Source organism: Marmota monax, unplaced genomic scaffold, assembly GCF_021218885.2.
Source record: "Marmota monax isolate L192 unplaced genomic scaffold, Marmota_monax_Labrador192_F-V1.1 WCK01_AAM20220418_F8-fsc00013, whole genome shotgun sequence".
NCBI lineage: Eukaryota > Metazoa > Chordata > Mammalia > Rodentia > Sciuridae > Marmota > Marmota monax.
Window position 1 is genome coordinate 21,072,796 of NW_026692202.1, and position 19,816 is coordinate 21,092,611.

General features: G+C 38.8%; 1 pseudogene; it reads right to left on the minus strand.

Moving 5' to 3' along the window:
- Positions 1–16,656: 16,656 nt before the first annotated feature.
- On the minus strand, positions 16,657–19,756 carry LOC124084474 (uncharacterized; annotated as a pseudogene).
- Positions 19,757–19,816: the final 60 nt, after the last annotated feature.

A 19,816-nucleotide genomic window follows, 5' to 3' on the forward strand; every position in this document is an offset into this window, starting at 1 on the left:
CATCAGAAACCCTGGAACCCAGAAGGGAGTGAGTTGATATATTCAAAGTGATGGAGGACAAAACAAGAATCCTGTGGTAGGTCAAAGTGTTCTTCCCATAGGTGGGAGAAATGGAGGCATTCCCAGATGCCTTGGAACTCTCATGCTGCTGTAACAAAATACTGGGTAATTATTAACAACAGAAATTGACTCCTCGCAGTTCTGGAGGCTGAAAGTTCAAGGTCAAGGTGCCTGAAGATTCAGTGTGTGGAGAGGGATGGCAGGTCTTCTGATGTGGCACTTTGTTGCTGGGTCCTCACATGGTGGAAGGGGTGGAAGGTTGAACTCACTCCCTCTAGCTGGTCCCAGCTTTCCTTCTTTCCTTTGTCTTTTGTTTTTCTCTTTCTACTGATGATTGAACCCAGGGCCTTGCACATGCTAGGCACGGACTCTACCACTGAACCAGAGTCTGATTAGGTTGCTGATCTCCAGCATATGATCCCCCTGCCTCAGTTCCTGAGTAGCTAGGGGGATTATAGGTTTATGCCATCGCACCCAGTCTGATGAATGTACTTTTGCTCATGGGCAGTGCTGGGGATTGAACTTCAGCCTTGTGCACGCCATACAAACACTCTTAAGGCACACATCTTGTCTGTTAGGTTGGAGCCTCAGAGCCTGAACAACTGAAAAACCTCATCTCTCAAACTGCCGCACTGGGGTTGAAGTGTCAACAGGAATGTGGAGGGACACACACATTCAAACCACAGCATCAGATAGACAAGAGTTGAGGGAATAAGTCACCACAACACATACCCTGAGTGAGGGGAGTCCTTCAGGTTGAACTGAAGGACATTAGATTGGAGCCCAGAGCTCACAAGTTTGCTTTGTCAAAGACAGAGGGACTCTAGGTATATTACAAGTCTTTTATCTGCAAACCCCATTTTCAGTTCATAGATGAATTCTTGACGTGAAATCTGTCAGCTACTTTTAAGACTGCCCGTGGTAGAAGCACTGTTAATATTATGTATCACCATTTCTTTTTGGATGCTGAAATTTTTTTTACCTGTAAATTCGTATCTTCCATCGTCTTTTCAAAAAGTTGTTAGACTTCATTTTCTGACAGTGTCTTCAGGATGTTTTTTTATCATCTCTGAAGATGCCAATGAGCAATCATTGCTTGCAAATGCAGTCTTCAGGTTAGGAAGAGGAGGTCTCTTTCTTGCTTCCTCGAATTCTAAGCAGGCAAATTTGTTCAGCAAACCACCCATTAGTGTCCTAACGTGTAAGTAAAACTTGGGGCGTTTCTTCCTAGATTCCTCGGTCCGCTGGGCAGGCAGGGAGGGGTGTGGCGGGAGCCCTGGCAGAGCAAAATCTTGCTTTCGTGGCAGCTGCGAAGCCGCAGAGGAAGGAGAGTGGCCCCAGCAGAATCGCTGCCCGGTGGCGCAGCCACTGTTGGTACCGCCTTATCTTTGTAGGCTGCTCAGAGGGGCGAAGAGAAGGTAACGGTTCAGTTGGTCGCGATCCGGGTTCAGCTGCCCACGCGCAGCCCGCCCAACCGCTGCAGTCCCGGCAGCTCCAGCACACTGGAAGCTTCCATCACCGTGGGTCCGCCCCCTTGGAAATTTCTTATCAATGCATTCATTTGGTTTCACTCATTTTTTTAAAGTTTATTATTTCATGTAAAAACTATATCATACTCTACCCAACCTTTCTTTTCTTTTCCTCTGAGATTTTTTACTAAGTACTCAGCCTGGGGGGATGAAACATAATTAGAGCGCTTGCCTAGCATGCACAAGGCCTTGGGTTCAATCCCTAGCACTGCAAGTAAATTAAAATATAAATTAAAAATTGTCCAGGCTGGTACTGAACTTGTCACTCTTCTGCATTGGGTTTACAAGTGAATGCCACCAATACTTGGGACTTAATCATTAGCCCCTCTCTCCCTTCCTCCCTCTCTCCTTCCTTCCTACCTTCCTTCCTTAGTTCCCTTTCTTTTTCTTTTTGTACTGGGAATGGAACATAGGATGCTTTGCTACCAACTCCCCCCCCCCCCCCCCCCACACACACACTTTTGTTAAATTGCTGAGATTGGCCTTCAACACGTGATCCTCCTGCCTCTCCAGTGTCTGGGTTACAGGTGTGCCCTACCGGCAGGCCATTTAGCTTGTTTCTTTTTCTTTTTTCTTTCTCTCTTTCTTTCTTTCTTTCTTTCTTTCTTTCTTTCTTTCTTTCTTTCTTTCTTTCTTTCTTTCTTTCTTTTTTTTAACAAATAATACTATATGAAAATCTGGTCCATATGTTATTTTGTATGTAAACATATATAGGATAAAGTCCTAGAAGTGAAATTTCTGGGTCAAAAGGAATATGCTTTTTCATTTTGATTTGCCAAATTGTCATAAAAAATTGTACTATTTACCTTATACCTCCAGCAACATATAAGTGTTCGTTTCTTCATAATTTCACCAGTAGTTCTATTTTAAAATTATTGTTATTGTCTTTACCAGTATGAAAGATAAAATAATGACTTCTCAGTAAAGTTTTAATTTTCATTTCTTGGATTTTGATTGGTTGGAAAATCCTATATTTTAATGATGTTTGATTATTTTTGTATTTCATATATATATTTCCTATGAAGTTGTTGATCTATTTCTTATTGAATCCTAAGAATTCTGTATATAGTACATAAATTATCCCTTTGTCTATGATAGGAAATGCAGATATTTTTCTCTGGCTCATGGTTTGTTTTGACCTTGCTTATGGTTTTTAACTTAGGACAATTAAAATTTTTTGTACAAAGTTAAATTCATCCACTTTTTAATTATCACTTTTTCCTTCTAGGTTTTACTTTAATCATAGGAGGCTCTTTTCAATTCAATTTATTTAAAAATTCTCACATGGGAAGCTAGAGAGAAAAAAAGGAAAATAAAGGTGTGGGGAGGGATCTCATGAAAATCAAAGGGAGGTCAGTAGATTAAAGGGACCAGAGGGAGGATGGAAGGGAGGGGAAAGGGAAATGATAGGGAATGATATTGGCCAAAGTATATTGTTAAGTTGTGTGCATGTATGCATATGTAACAATGAATCCCACCCACCATTATATGTAATTTTAATGCACCTATGAAAATGGGAAAAAAAATTCTTTCAAGGCATCTTCTCACACTTTGCTTTTCATTTTTATTCATTATTGTTTTATCTGTTTGGAATACATTTTGATGTATTGTGAAAGAAGATTCAATAATTTATGCCCTCAATGACTATCCTCTTGTCCTCAAATCATTAATTGAATAAGTCATCTTTTTCTACTATTCCAAAATGCCACCTTTGCCATAAACAAAATCAATAAATGCATGTGTAAGTGCCCCTGTGTCTACTTCTGGAACTTCTAATCTGTACCATAAATTCCTGTGTCCAGTCAAGCCTTAGGACTCAGTTTGGGTTTCTACTGATATATGGTGAAAAAGCTAGTGCACCATCATTGTGTTTATTCTTGCAGCTTATGGATTTGTCCAGATTTTGAATCAGTTTGTCTGTTACCTTTCAAAACAATGTCAATACCAAAACCACCATTGCTACTACTAGTAGTAACAATAAGAAGCACCATCCTGTTATATTTTTGTAGGCTCCTATTACATTCATATACTTCAGTTCCAATCTCTGCTATTGTCTTTTTTAAAAATATTTTTTAGTTGTAGATGGACACAATACATTTATTTATTTATTTTTATGTGGTGCTGAGGATTGAACCCAGGGCCTCACATGTGTTAGGCAAATGCTCTACTACTGAGCTACAACCCCAGCCCCCAGCTATTATATTTAACACATTTTGCTCACTGAAAAAGTCTTTTCCTGTTTTGCTTCTGAGTTTTTTCTTCCTGGACTTCTGGTTGCAGGTGCTAGCTTAGTTTTTCCTTCATCTCTGGATTGGGCTGTTGTTCTAGGGTCTGCACCTGGGCAAGCCTCATGTCCTTCTATTAATTTTTCCCCCTTATCAGTTCATGTTACAGCATAACTTGAAGTAGTTTGTTCAAAATCATAATTTTAAGGGACTTACCAAAATACATCTTTGATGAACTGTTTTTAGAAGTCTTATAATCTTGGAACAATTTTTCAGTCATTCCAATTCAAACTATATTTGGTGATTCTGACCTTTAAATGTGTAAGTATACTTTCCACTTGAGCTCTGTAAGATTCAGACAAACAACTGGTGTCTATGCAACCACACAGGTGAAGTGCATATTCTGTCTTGCAGCTTTACATTCTTTAGTAATGTGCTTAACATCTGTAGTCAATAAATATTCTCCATGGGGCAAAAGAGGAAAAAAAATTTAAATACAAAATTCTTATGTTGAATAAGTGTTTTATAAAGTACAGTGTTTTATAAAGTAAATTTTTTAAAAGCCAAAATAAAATTCTACCTACAATATACTTTAAAGTCTACAAGCATAAAGTATAATTCACACATAGGAATACTTAAAAACACTAAAGAAACCAAATATAATCAAATTGGCATATTTTAATTGGCAATTAAAAAATTAGAATAAATGCCTGTAGGATCTGTATAAGGAGTTAAAAAAAACTATATATGACTCATAGTCATATTCTCATTTCTATGGGGGTGAAAAATACATTTAGAATAATTTTCAGATCCTACACTTTCTATTGAATCCTTCTGTGACCCTATGGGCCAGGTACAATTATTATTTCCATTTTTTAAATGAGAAACCTGAGGCTCTCTAAGCAATTTTTCCAAAGCCATCCACTTATTAACTGGTTGGCCATTTGTATACATTGGATCATATAGTAGTATTCTTTTGAAGACTAATTTTTAAATTTATAGAATATTTTTGGGATTCCTTTTGTGGTTGCATATATCAATAAGTTACTCTTTATATTGTTAAGTAATATTCCATTGTGTGACTATGCCACAATTTGTTCATCCATTTGCCAATTGATGTGACATGGGATATTTCTGTTGAGAGCAATTATAAAGTTGCTATGAACATTTGAGTACAGGTCCTTATGTGGACATAGGTTTAATTTATTGTTTTACACACACACACACACACACACACGGAAATTTGTCCTTGAGATTTTAGAATCTACTTTGCAAACAAGTCATTTCTTCTCTAATGTGGAGAGGACTTAGTACTAAGCAAGAATATCAGCCAGACAAGAGGGCTCAAATGCCAAGGACCCCCAAATCAATCAATCTATATCTATGTCTACATCTGTGTGTGTGTGTGTGTGTTTCTGGTAATGGGGATTGAACCCAGGGGACCTTTACCACTGAACTAAATACATCCCCAGCCTTTTTAGTTTTTGAAACAGGGTCTTGCTAATTTGATCAGGCTTGCCTCAAACTTGTGCTCTTCCTGCCTTTCTATTGAATCCTTCTGTGACCCAAATAGCTGGGATTACAGGTAGGTGCCATTGAGCCTGGCTTGGACATACATTTTCAGCACTAAGAATGTCTTCTGGGTCTCATGACAAACAAAACAAAACGTTTCTTGGTGAAATATATGAGGATAATATACAAATAATTGCTTTGTGTTAACTGATCCAAGTTACCTAAAAAATCATATTAATACAAAAGGTTATCTTTCATTTTCAGTTACTTATTTCAATTAATCATCTTTTATTTATTTCCCCTCTTATTTATAAATAATCAAAAGATACTAAATCATTCTATTAATTTTCAGAAATTAAGGGATAAATGCAAAGTAAAAAAGTCATATTTCTAGGCAGACTTTAACCCACTTGGTCTCCCTGGAGCTGGTGACTACAATTGTAGGATTTTGTTTTGTATGTTCCAAAGGCTTTGCTAAAGAGGCTGGAATCATCTTGGTGCTCCAAAGAACCCAGAAATGCTACTTTGTCATGTAGGAAACTGTTGGTCTAAACCAAGAGAAGAAACAACCACCCATTCTTAGCCATCTAACAAACTTGAGAAGTAAAAAACCATATGAGAAATAGGAAATTTGTCCTTGAGATTTTGGAATCCACTTTGCATGTTCTAACCAAATTTTCAATCAAATCATTTCTTTTCTAATGTGGAGAGGACTTAGTACTAAGCAAGAATATCAGCCAGACAAGAGTGCTACTGGTGGCAAGTGTCAACACTTACCAGTACAATGTAGTCTCAATAATGAAGTGGGGCACAAGCCCACCTATTGTTCCTTCTCTAGCCTTCAAACATATTCATTGTCTTTCCATCTACTTAGCTGAATTCTCTAAGGATAAGGGTTACTGTCTGTCTCATGTGCCAAGGACCCAAGTACCTAACGTAGCACTCAACATATAGTAAGTAACCTCCTGATTCATGTTGAATAAACAAAATTGATAATTAATATCACATATATTTAATTAAAAACTATAACAGAATTAAAACTACAATCTAATTAAGAACTACATCTATAGAATCATCTATGGATAATTCTATTATATAATTAAATGATATTCCTTAAAATGGGCAAGGTGCTGCATGCCTGTAATCCCATCAGCTCAAGAGGCTGAGGCAGGAGGATGGCAAGTTCAAAGCCAGCCTCAGCAAAAAGCAAGGCGCTAAGCAACTCAGTGAGACCCTGTCTCTAAATATAAAATAGGGCTGGGGATGTGGCTCAGTGGTTGAGTGCCCCTGAGTTCAATCCCGGTACAAAAAAAAAAGGGGCAAATGACACAAATAGTTATTCTTGGGGACACCGAGTTGGGCGAAGGCATGAAAAGTACTTGTGCAGCATATGGTGATATGTCAAGCATACTCCCTGGTCTTGGTGTCCGATTTAGGTCCTCAGCAGAGTAAGTTCTGTTCAGCCTTAAAGCCCAACAGTAGAAAATAGATATCCAAAGTGGGTAGGATGGAAAGTTCTTTTTTTTTTTTTTAATATTTATGTTTTTTTAGTTGTAGTTGGACACAATACCTTTATTGTGGATTGAAGGATTGAACCTGGGACCTCACACGTGCTAGGCGAGCGCTCTACTGCTGAGCCACATCCCCAGCCCCAGAAAGTTCTTATGATAAGAAATATATAATATACAGAATTATAAGAATAAGACATAAAGATGGGTTTGAATTCTGAATTGCTACTTAACGGCTTAGTAAACTTAGAGGGAAATATTCAATCTCTCTTTGTGCCTCAGTGTCTTTATGATAAAATGGTGTTGTAATTATCTTCATGTCATACAGGTTTTGCAAGAATTAAGTAAATTAATATTATACATGATACTTAGAATGTAATAAATGCTAGCTTTTATAATATATCATAGAATAATAATAGACATAGAAGTACAGTAGGACATTAGGGGACAGAATCTATCACTTTCCAGCTGTGTGACCTTAGGTAAATTAATCTTGATAAATTTCAATTTACTCATGGGTACAGTGAGAATAATTAATCTTACTTCTGAGGGTTGTAGACAATATGGATAAAGCCAGTTCCTCACATGAAGTATTCAACAAATTGGAACTGTTTCTCTTCTTTAATGCCCGAGGATACAAACTTTAAGGCCTACTAACATGCAGTTGCTATAAAGGGGTAACCTTAACTTTATTCAACTCAGTGTTCAAATATTTCTATTTAGAACTGAATTTAAAAAGCCTTATTTTCAGTCCTCCAATTTGAATTCACTTAGAAATGTGTTATATGATTCTGCAAGTGTCAAATGGAATTCAGCAGGATACCTGACCTGAAAGAGCCAGCATTCCTTTATTAGACTGCAGCAGTTGAATAAAGCAGGTGAAGCCCTCACAAGCTGTCAGACTTAATACAAATAAATGACAAATGGCAATACTCTTTCCCTTTCCTGAGAAATCTCAGCTAAACACGAAAAAGTGTTTGTTGGCTAAGTGTGGTGGTGTGCATCTGTAATCTCTGCAACTCAGGATGCTGAGGCAGGAGGATTGCAAATTCAAGGCCAGCCCGGGATTTAAAAAAAAAAGAAGTTTATAGAGGCAGTAGAATGTTGGAATCCTCTGATCTGTAAATGAACCTAAGTTTTGCCAGTACTCTAGTGTCTATGTTGTGTCAGTAGAAATAAGGCCCCCAAAGCTAGAACTTGCAAAATTTAAATAGGTTGAATGGAATCAGACTTAGAGAAAGAAACTGTCAGAAGGACTTCTTAGAAATATAAAAGTCTAGTGATTACAAAGCAGCAAACCCCCTGCGGTTTGTGCCTGGGGTGAGGGCTTCTCCATCTGTCTCAGAGATGCTATACAACTGTTCCCCTGCACAGAAGTCTCTTCCCTCTAAAAACAAAGTTCATTTCTTGGTAGAATAAATTCCAGAAAATTAAACTGTGGTAATTTCTTCTAGTCTGTAGGTTGAGTTCCCAGATGGCCTCCAGGTATTAACACAACTTCCTAATTATCAAAAGCCACAAGAACTGAATACATTCCTGCTGCACAGATAGCATCTAAGACAACTGAGAAAAATGCACTTTTATAAGCTCTAAAAAAAAAAATATCTCCAAAGTATACACAATTTTAACAATTTACATGGGACCTAAAATCTAAGGTTTATAATGGTACCATTCATTACTCAAAGTAATGATACCAGGAGAATTGTGATTATTTTCTTAAGTCAGGTTATGCTAAAAATTGGTTCACTTGGGGAATTCTTCCTTTTGAAAATGGCCTGATTTAATCTTAGTCTCCATCAAATTTCACTAGAAAACCATGGTGTAAGGGTTCCACTGAGATCTAAAAATTATACTTTCAATTTTCAATTGACTTCAAGGTTCTCATCTTTGAGCAATAGGGCAGTTGATTTCTCTCCAGAATCATGTAGATGAATCTGTCCCTTTTGACATTAGAATGGTGGAAGGGAGCTGCAGGGATTTTTCCTCCATACATTGATCTCTGGGGCTCAGCATCTGCAACTTAACCCACTGCCCTGGCACAACTAGACTTGAGATATGACACAGCCCAGGCTCACTGGAAGGGTTAAAGTTCTGAACAATGAAAAATTCTCTGCTACACTTTCAATGTATTTTTTAAATTTTTAAATTTGTTCTAATTAGTTATACATGACAGCAGAATGCATTTTGATTCATTATTCACAAAAGGAGCACAATTTTTCATTTCTCTGGTTGTACATAGAGTCATACTATTTGCACAATCATACATGTACCTAGGGTAATGATGTCCATCTCATTCCACCATCTTTACTACCCTACCCTCATTCCCTTCTTCCCAATCCAAAGTTCCTCCATTCTTCCCATGTCCCCCTCCCTGCCAATAGTGGATCAGCATCCACATATCAGAGAAAACATTTGGCCTTTGGTTTTTGGGGAATGGCTTATTTTGCTTAGCATAATATTTTCCAACTTCATCCTCAATGTATTTAGAAACAGGGCATCCTCCTCAATGTTTCCGTTGACACTAAAGTAGGCTGAGGTGTTGTCATTGTGAAAAACACATGGACTTCTCAAACCATTTTGCAATCTTCAGCAAATGATTTTACTTCTCCAAGTGCTGGTTTTCTCATTTACAAAATGGAAGTAATAGCAGAAACCTTCCAGGTGGCTGTGAGATTTCAATAAGACAACAATTGATAGGAAGTCTACTACCTGATAACACAGTAGATGCTCAATACATGGTACTGTGCTATTTTCCATCATTTTTTTAATCAGTTGAGATCATCCTTATTTAGTACCATAGAAACAAAAGACAGCTGAGAGGCCCCCCAAAATAATGAGATGACTGGGAATGTGACCAAGATCATCTTATTAGTTTTACCATTGCTTTTTTAGCTTTGTAAACTATCCATCTACTTTGAACTTTAATTCTCAAGGCTGTGTCATTTGGAAGACATTCAGGCTAAAAAGAGAACTGTGGATTGAGATGATCAAATCAAGTGAAAGATTTGGGAAAGAACAAAGATGAAGTTTCAGTTTGGCCTTGGAGGAAGCAGAGCAGAGCAGAGCAGAGCACTGAAGACCTGAACTGAAGCAAGACCTCCTCCATGAGTTGGTCTGATCCCAGGTAATACGGTAAGGTCAGGTCAGTCTGTCCTGACAGGATCCCTTGTGATCACCCCCAAGATACAAAGGGTAATTAGCACTGTGGCTCTATAGAAGAGGATTGGAGAGTCTTCTGTCATTGACCAGGGGTCAAAGATCAGGATAGAAACAAGAACCCTAACTCTTCTCAGAACCATCCAAATTCCTTTTTTAAAACAAACAAAAAATTACCTGCTCTCTCTCTTTTAAAAAAAATTCATTTATATATAACAGTGGAATGCATTACAATTCTTATTACATATATAGAGTGAGAAAGGAAGGGGCATGGGGTAATTAATGATGGTTGAATGTGATGATCATTATTATCCAAAGTACCTGCTCTCTTTTCATGTCATTCACCATGTTACTGATGCCAAAGGAGATAACTACAGCCAAGAAGCAAACCCCTTCAGAGGACGGTAACCAGCAAATCAGATACAACAATCAGATACAATAGGCATAATTCCCTTTTACCTCTAGACACAAATATGATGTGTGACATTGAGGAAAGAACACAAGCCTTACCTATCACACACAGAATTGATACCAAGGCCCAGGCTAAGCAAAAGGATGGCTCATGGACTACACCCTCTGGATTGGAAAGGGGCTCTGACCATAACTAGCTGCATGGCCTTAAAAAAGTGACTTAACCTACCTGTTCCTTGGTATTTCCAACTTTATTTACAATGTTTGCAATACTTGTTCCTAAACAAATAAATGAGTTCATTCTTTTTTTTTTTTTTTTTGGTACCAGAATTTTTTTTTTTTTTTTAATAAGAGACAGGTGCTGAGTTGCTTAAGACTAAGTTGCTGAGGTTGGCTTTGAACACTTGATCCTCCTGCCTCAGCCTCCTAAGCTGCTGGGATTATAGGTTTGTGCCATCTCACCTGGCCAATTCATGAATGAGTCTATGCATAATGTGCTCAGTGTGCTATTGGTTGCTGTCACTATGTATTCAATACTGAAAACCTCTATCTCACGTATCCATCTATCTCACGTATCCATCTGCCTGAACCTTGTAATATTATGAATTCTAATTCTGTCACTTACTAGCCAGTGTGCTCTGGGAAAAATTATTTAATCTCTGTGAGCCTTGGTTTTCCTTTAAATTGGGAGCAATAAAGTTTGCTCCCAAAAGTAATTGTGAGGATTAAATAAACGTGTTTAAAATACCTACCATGTCAGTTAGTACATGGCCATTTTTATCATCTATAAACAACAACAACAACAAAATGGGATAGCAACCTCTGTCCTGTCTTAAAGATTGTTTTGAGAACAATGTACATGAAAAAGCAGTGTAAAGCATTATCCTAATGTTATTTACCAATTAATCTGAATTGCAGTTGTCCTGAAATTTCAGAAAGTTAAACACTGAGGATAATAATAGAATGCATGATGCAGTTGTAAATAAGTTGCTACTTTTACCATTACAAAATCCAATACTGGTTAATGTAAACAAATCCTCAGGAAGTTTTTCACACTGAATCCCATTGGTGTTCCTACCCATATAAATAAAGAGCTCCATTTTATTGTTAAATCCAATTTCTACTAGAACTGGCCCCCACTGGATCCTGCTATTCAGCTTTTTGTGTCTTTTGTCTTATTTCTTAATATTTCTTTAGACTTTTATTTTCCCAGCTTGCTCACAGCCTGCATATGGAGAACTGGTTATGCACAGGTTGTGTAGCACAATGCTATTCAAGTTTCCCAAGTAATAATCTTTCTACTAGAAGTTAACGTACCTCTCCACAATAGGAACAATGTAAGGACTGTCAGGGGCTAGAAGGAAATTCTCCTTCAAAGAATAGCCTGACAGTTACAAGAAACAGCCCCCTGGGAGACATCCTGCCTGGGAGACATCCTGCAGCTACCTATCTTCCTGAAACATCCTGCGGTTATCAGGATCATCAGACATCCTGCAGCTGGCAGTTTTACCACCCACATCCAGCAACTGCTGATTAGAGAGCTTCCCCATCCCCAGCATATAAATACCCCTGTGTGAACAATAAAAGTTTGCAGCTTGATCAGAACTCCTGTCTTGCTGTCATCCCTCGTGTCTCTTGTCCCTTCATTCCTCCCCACCTAGGTTCGCCGCCCACGTTGATGTGTCCTGCCAGTTGGGACAAAGGACATGTCTCTTCACTGCAACAGATGCTAAAATACTTATGTCTGACCTAGAAGTGAACAAAGTTAGACACAAAAGTGTTTAGATTTTCTCTGGGAAACATTTCCCTCCTTATTAGTATAATTCCGCTCCCTGTTTTCTCTCCTACATTAGACTTGGTATTTGTATTAGTCAGGATTCTCTAGAGGAACAGAATCTACAGGAAGTATGATTATGAAAAGTGGACTTTTTGATTGTCTTACATCACCAGAAGCTAGATAGTCAGTCCACAGACCGTCTGCAGGCTGGAGAGCTGGAAATCAGTAGCTGTGCTGTTCAAAAGGCTGAAGCCCCAGAACAAGAGGGTTAGTTGTGCTACTCTAGTCTGAGATTGAACACTTTTGGAAACTCCCTGGACAATCAGTGGCAGAGTCTGCTTTGGAAGAGTGAAGAAGTAAAAGTCTGATATCCTCAGGTGATCACAGCAGTAATTAAGAACCTGTTCAATAAGGATTGAGGGACACCAGCCTGCAGAGGACCCAGGCTCAAAGTAGGCCCTTGTCCATCCCTCCACTGATGGGGCAGACACCCTCCAGAGCCTAGCCTCTGGCATAGGACCACCCTTTCGGTCCAGCAGACTACTGCAAGAGTCAGGCAGGCCCAGATCTGTCCACACTGACTTGTGCAGGACCCAGGTCCAGGGTGGGTCCGAGTTCATCCCCCCAACCCCCACCTGTGAGCCTAAGCCTAATCCACTTTCATCTTGGGACACTGCAGTCATCTCCATAGCCTTTCCCACATAGTAACCCCTAACTTTTTGACAACAGATAGGGCCTACAAGCAGCTGCATCTCAGAACAGGCATCCCAAAGGGAGTGTGAGGCCCAGTCTTGTAGCCCCTTCTCTGTAAGACATTGCTTCCATCCTGGGGCACCTTAACTATTATCTTGAGTTACCTCTGCTATTGCCACCAACCTTAGATGCAGTAGCATACACTGAGGGACACCTGCAGGATCTGGAAGCCCAACATCAAGGTGAGGTAGAGACAATCTGCATGGGTACTACAAGAATATAGGAAAGAAACTGTAATATCTCATATCCACACTGCAAGAAAGGAAGACACATAGACAACATGAAAAAACAAGGGAAGAAAGTGCCCCAAACAAACCAGGACACTATAATAACAGAAGCCATGTATAGTGAAGTTGATGAAATGTCAGAGAAGGAGTTTAGAAGATTCATAATTAAAATGATCTGCGAATTAAAGAATGACCTAAATGAACAAATATAGGCAAAAATTAATCATTCCAACAATGAGATAAGAGAGCAAATACAGGAGCAAAAGATTACTTCAAGAGAGATATAGAGACTGAAAAAAAAAAAAACGGAAAGTCTTGAAATGAATGATACAGTAAACCAAATAAAAAAGTCAATAGAAAGCATAACCAACAGACTAGATCACTTGGAAGAAAGAATGTCAGATAATGAAGACAAAGTATACAACCTGGAAAATAAAGTTGATCAGTGAGGATAGTAAGAAACCATGAACAGAACATACAAGAATTATGGGACAGCATCAAAAGTCCAAATCTAAGAGTTATTGGGATAGAGGAAGGCACAGAGTTTCAAACCAAAGGAATGCACAATCTCTTCTATGAGATAATATCAGAAAATTTCCCAAGCATGAAGAATGAATTGGAAAACCAAATACAAGAGGCTTATAGGACACCAAATGTACAAAATTACAACAGATCTACACCAAGGCACATTATAATGAAAATGACTAGCATACAGAATAAGGATAGAATCTTAAAAGCTGCAAGAGAGGAATCAGATCACATATAGGGGGAGACCATATCTCAGCAGATTTTTCAACCCAGACGCTCAAAGCCAGGAGATCATGGAACAACATATACCAAGCTCTGAAAGGAAATGGATGCCAACCAAGAATCTTATATTCAGCAAAACTAAGCTTTAATGATAAAATAAAAACTTTACATGATAAACAAAAGTTAAAAGAATTTACAACTAGAAAGTCTGCAGTACAGAACATCCTCAGCAAAATATTCCAAGAAGAGGAAATGAAAAACAATGATGAAAACCAGCAGAGAGAGGTATTATACTAAAAGAAAATCTAATCAGAGGAGAAACCAAGTCACATTAAATAGCAAAAATAAACAAAAATGGCTGGGAATACAAATCGTGTCTCAATAATAACCCTGAATGTTAATGGCCTAAACTCACCAATCTAAAGACATAGACTAGCAGATTGGATCTAAAAATAAGACCCAATAATTTGCTGCCTCCAAGAGAATCATCTCATAGGAAAAGACATCCACAGACTGAAGGTGAAGGGTAGGGAAAAATCTACCACTCACATGGACTACAGAAGCAAGCAGGGGTTTCCATCCTTATATCAAATAAAGTAGACTTCAAACTAAAGTCAATTAAAAAGGATAAAGAAGGACACTACATAATGCTCAAGGGAACCATACACCAAAAGACTTAACAATTATAAATATATATGCCCCAAACAATGAAGCATCTACATTCATCAAACAAACTCTTCTCAAGTACAAGAGTCAAATATACCACAACATAATAATTTTGGGTGACCTTAACACACCTCTTTCATCACTAGATAGCTTTTCCAAACAAAAGCTGAACAAAGAAACTATAGAACTCAATAATACAATCAATAACTTAGACTTAACTGACATATATAGAATATTTCATCCTTCAATGAGAGAATACACTTCCTTCTGGGCAGCACATGGATCCTTCTCTAAAATAGACCATATACTATGCCACAAAGCAACTCTTAGCAAATATAAAAAAAAATAGAGCAAAAAGTATTATCCTGAATTCTATCAGATCATAATGGAATGAAATTAGAAATCAATGATAAAATAAGAAATAAAATCCACTCCAACTCCTGGAGACTAAATAATATGCTACTGAATGAACAATGGGCTGCAGAAGACATCAAGGAGGAGATTAAAAATTAATTTTAGAGGTGAATGAGAACACAGATACCACATATTAAAATCTCTGGGGGGCTGGGAATGTGGCTCAAGCAGTAGCACACTTGCCTGGCATGCGTGCGGCCCGGGTTCGATCCTCAGCACCACATACAAATAAAAGATGTTGTGTCCGCCGAAAACTGAAGAATAAATATTAAAATTCTCTCTCTCTCTCTCTCTTAAAAAAATAAGATAAAATCTCTGGGACACTATGAAAGCAGTTCTAAGAGTAAAGTTCATTGCATGGAGTTTATTCCTTAAAAGTAGAAAAAGTCAACAAATAAATGACTTAACATTATATCTCAAAGCCCTAAAAGAAGAAGAACAAATCAACACCAAAAGCAATAGAAGACAGGAAATAATTAAAATCAGAGCTGAAATCAATGAAATTGAAACAAAATAAACAAATAATTGACAGAACAAAAGATTGGTTCTTTGAAAAAATAAATAAAGTTGTCTAGAGTCATATAATTTGCCCAAATTGAATCAGGATGATATACACAATTTAAACAGATCAATTTCAAGTGATGAAATAGAAGATGCCTTCAAAAGCCTACCAACAAAGAAAGCCTAGGACCTGATGGATACACAGCCGAGTTCTACAAAACCTTTAAAGGAAAACTAAGATTTCATCTCACTCCAATCAGAATGGCAGCTATTATGAAGACAAACAAAAATAAGTGTTGGTAAGGATGTGGGACAAAAGGTACACTCATACAGTGCTGGTGGGACTGCAAACTGGTACAGCCAATATGGAAAGCAGTATGGAGATTTCTTGGAAAATTGGGAATGGAACCACCATTTGATCCAACTATCCATCTCCTTGGTCAATACCAAAAGTACTTATAAAAACCATACTACAGAGACACAGCCACATCAAAGTTTATAGCAGCACAATTCACAATAGCTAAACTGTGGAACTAACCTAGATGCCCTTCAATAGATGAACGGATAAAAAAAAATGTGTTATATATACACAATGGAATTTTACTTAGCAATAAAAGAGAATGAAATCATGGCATTTGCAGGTAAATGGATGAAGTTAGAGAAGATAATGATAAGTGAAGTTAGCAATCTCAAATAACCAAATGCCCAATGTTTTCTTGATACAAGGAGGCTGATTCTTAGTGGGATAGGGAGAGGAACATGGGAGAAATAGATGAACTCTAGATAGGGCAGAGGGGCTGGAGGGGAAGGGGAGGTTAGAAATGATGGTGGAACGTGATGATCACTTTTATCCAAAGTACATGTATGAAGACATGAATTGGTGTGAATATACTTTATATGCAACCAGAGATATAAAAAATTGTGCTCTATATGTGTAATAAGAATTGTAATGTATTCCACTGTTATATATAAATAAATAAACAAATAAATAAATAAATAAAAACAAGGCCAAAAAAAAGGAAGGATCAAGAGCTGGGGTTGTAGCTCAGTGGTAGAGTGCTTACATATGAAAGGCACTGGGTTCAATCCTTAGCACCACATAAAAATAAAGGTATTGTGTCTTAAAAAAAAATAAGAAGACTTAAGCTTGCATCTGCTGCTGCTTCCTTGTTCTTCCAACTTTTATTTTGTCCAATTCACCATCCTCTGGGTCTCCACTTCAGTTGGCTATTCCACATGCCAATCATACCTAGAAACACCCTCAATGACACACTCAGAAACCTCTTAATCATTGGCATCTCTTAATCCAATCCAGTTGACACTTCAAATTAACAAGTCCGCTCTTTGTCAACTTGATATCCAAATATGACTTTTTACATCATACTTAATCTCAAAATAAACAAATAACAAGGTCATAATTCCGCCTAGCATAACTATTCTTCTGACAACAGAAAACGCACTAGTTCTTTTCCGAGAATAGAAAAAAAAAGCAAAGACATTACTAATGTTAAGCCAATTAATATTACATTACATGATGAGTAACAGGAAAGTAACAATCAATTCCTCTTAATTCATATGTAAGTATGCACAAACGTATTCTTAATGGAATAAGAAATTTTCAATGGCAATTACAATCCTGGTTTCTGTAACTGGTCATGTGGCCATATTCGGTATTTATGACTCTTCTACTAGCCATTTTGTATTTTCTCTACCTTCAGCAAGCACCTCAGCAGGTCTTGGTTCTTTATCTGGAGGTGTGACCCACACCTTAATTCCTGAAGGGCCTGAGACATTTGTTGTCTTGCCTGGATTGGGTTGTGGTAGTTTCTCATTGACAGGGTAATATAAAGAGATACCCTAAGAGATCTCCTGCACTTCCGGGAGTATGCTTCCTTACCTCTATTGTGAAATAACAGTCCAATGTCCCCTTGGTAATCTGGATCAATCACCAGCACCATAACTCCCTTATTAGCCTGTTGACTCAGAGACATGAGGAGCTCAAAGTGGCCAGGGGAAAGTCTTAACTTCAGTTTAATGAAATCATTGTTGTATTTCCTGGCAGAAGCATTCCTCCTTCTGGAACTAAGACTTCTAGGCCCACGAGCAGGGACAGGAAGCGATAACTTTCCTTGTGGGTGACTCGGGTTAAGGGTGAGTGGTACCATTCCTTTCTCCACTCCTTGATTCCTGGACCTATGAATTCTAGCAATAGGAGAGACAGTACTATATAGTGGATGCTGATTCAGAGTATACACAGCCTTCTGGAGAACCTTGCCCTAGCCCTGCAACGTACTACCACCTAGCTGGCACTGTAACTGCATCAAGAGTCCATTCCATAGTTCTATCAAATCAGCTCCTTCAGGATGGTGGGGAACATGGCAAGACCAGTGAATCCCATGAGCATGAGCCATTGCCTCATTCTTTGGATGTGAAGTGAGTTCCTTGGTCCAAAGCAATGCTATGTGGAATACCATGACTATGGATAGGCATTCTGTAAATCCACAGATGGTGGTTTAGGCTGAAGCACTACATGCAGGAAAGGCATAGCCATACCCAGAATAAGGACAACAGCTGCCCCTTCCATGATGAAAGTGGTCCAATATAATCAACTTGCCACCAAGTTGCTGGCTGATCTCCCCAGGGAATGATGCCATATTAGGGGTTTAGCGTCAGTCTCTGCTGCTGGCAGACTGAACACTCAGCAGTGGCTGTAGCCAAACCAGCCTTAGTGAGTGAAAGTCCATGCTGCTGAGCCCATGCATAACTGCCACATCTGAAGATGATGGCAGGGCCTTGCTCCAAAATCCCAATGGCCTCTTCTGTGATTCACCGATGGGGGCCTGCCAAAGATTCCAGACAATGCCACTGACACTTCAAATACCATTGAGTCAGCTGGGTCATATGGTCCAAGTGGCAGAGCAGCCTGCATAGGAGTCTGGTCCTGTTCTGGACCCCAGTCAAAGCAAGAAGTTTTTCTAGTCACTTGGTAGATGGGCTGAAGTAACACCCACGTATGGAATCTGCTGCCTCCCAAATCTACCAGGTGTTGTGCTTCTTTTTTATTTGTAGGAGAGGCCAGATGCAATAACTTATCCTCTACGTTAGAAGAAATATCTCGGTAGGCCCCACCACTGGACTCCTAGAAACTTTACTGAAGTTGAAGGCCCTTGAATTTTAGTGGGATTTATTTCCCATCCTCTGATACGCAAATGCTCCACTAGCAAGTTCAAAGTGATTGCTACCTCCTGCTCAGTAATCAACATAATGTCATTGATATAATGGACCAGTGTAATACACTGTGGAAGAGAAAGATGAACAAGTCTCTGTGGACTAAGCTGTGACACAGTGCTGGAGCTGACATACCCCTGAGGAAGGACAGTTGAAGGTATATTGCTGGCCTTGCCAGCTGAAAGCAAATCATTTCTTGTGGTCCTTATGCACTGAGATGGAGGAAAAAAGCACATGCCAAATCAATAGCCACATACCAGGTACCAGGAGATGTATTAATCTGCTCAAGTGAAGAAACCACATCTGGTACAGCAGCGGCAACTGGAGTCACCACCTGATTAAGCTTATGATAATCAACTGTCATTCTCCAAGACCCATCTATCTTCTGCACAGGCCAAACAGGAGAGTTACATGGGGATGTTGTGGGAATCACCAGCCCCGCATCCTTCAAGTCCTTGATGGTGGCACCAATCTCTGCAATCCCTCCTGTGATGCGATGCTGCTTTTGATTCACTATTTTCCCAGGTATAGGAAACTCCAGAGGCTTCCATTTAGCTTTTTCCACCATAACAGTCCTCACTCCACAGGTTAGAGAACCAATGTGGGAGTTTTGCCAAGTGCTAAGAACATCTATCCTGATTACACATTCTGGGACTAGGGAAATAAACACAAGATGAGTTTGGGGGCCCACTGGACCCATTGTGAGTCAGACCTTGGCCAAAACGCCATTGATCACCTGACCTCCATAAGCCCCTACTTTTATTGGAGAGCCACAATGATGTTTTGGGTCTCCTGGAATCAATTCAGAGCTGTCTAGTAGTTCCTGAAAGTTCTGATCATTGCCTTTTCCCCAATACACAGTTACCCTGGTAAAAGGCCGTAGGTCCCTTTGGGGAAGGATGGGAGAAAGATTAACAGTAAAAAAACAGATTTTTGGTACTGTACCAGGGTCCTTCCACAAGGAGACCTGGCCTCCCCTTAATTCAAGGGGTTCTAAATCTGTAATTGACTCATATCTGGGAAGCGGTTGAGGGGTCATGATTCTCTGTTGTTATGATCTAAGGCAAACTTTTGTAAATTTGCCCTGGAATTTTCCTGC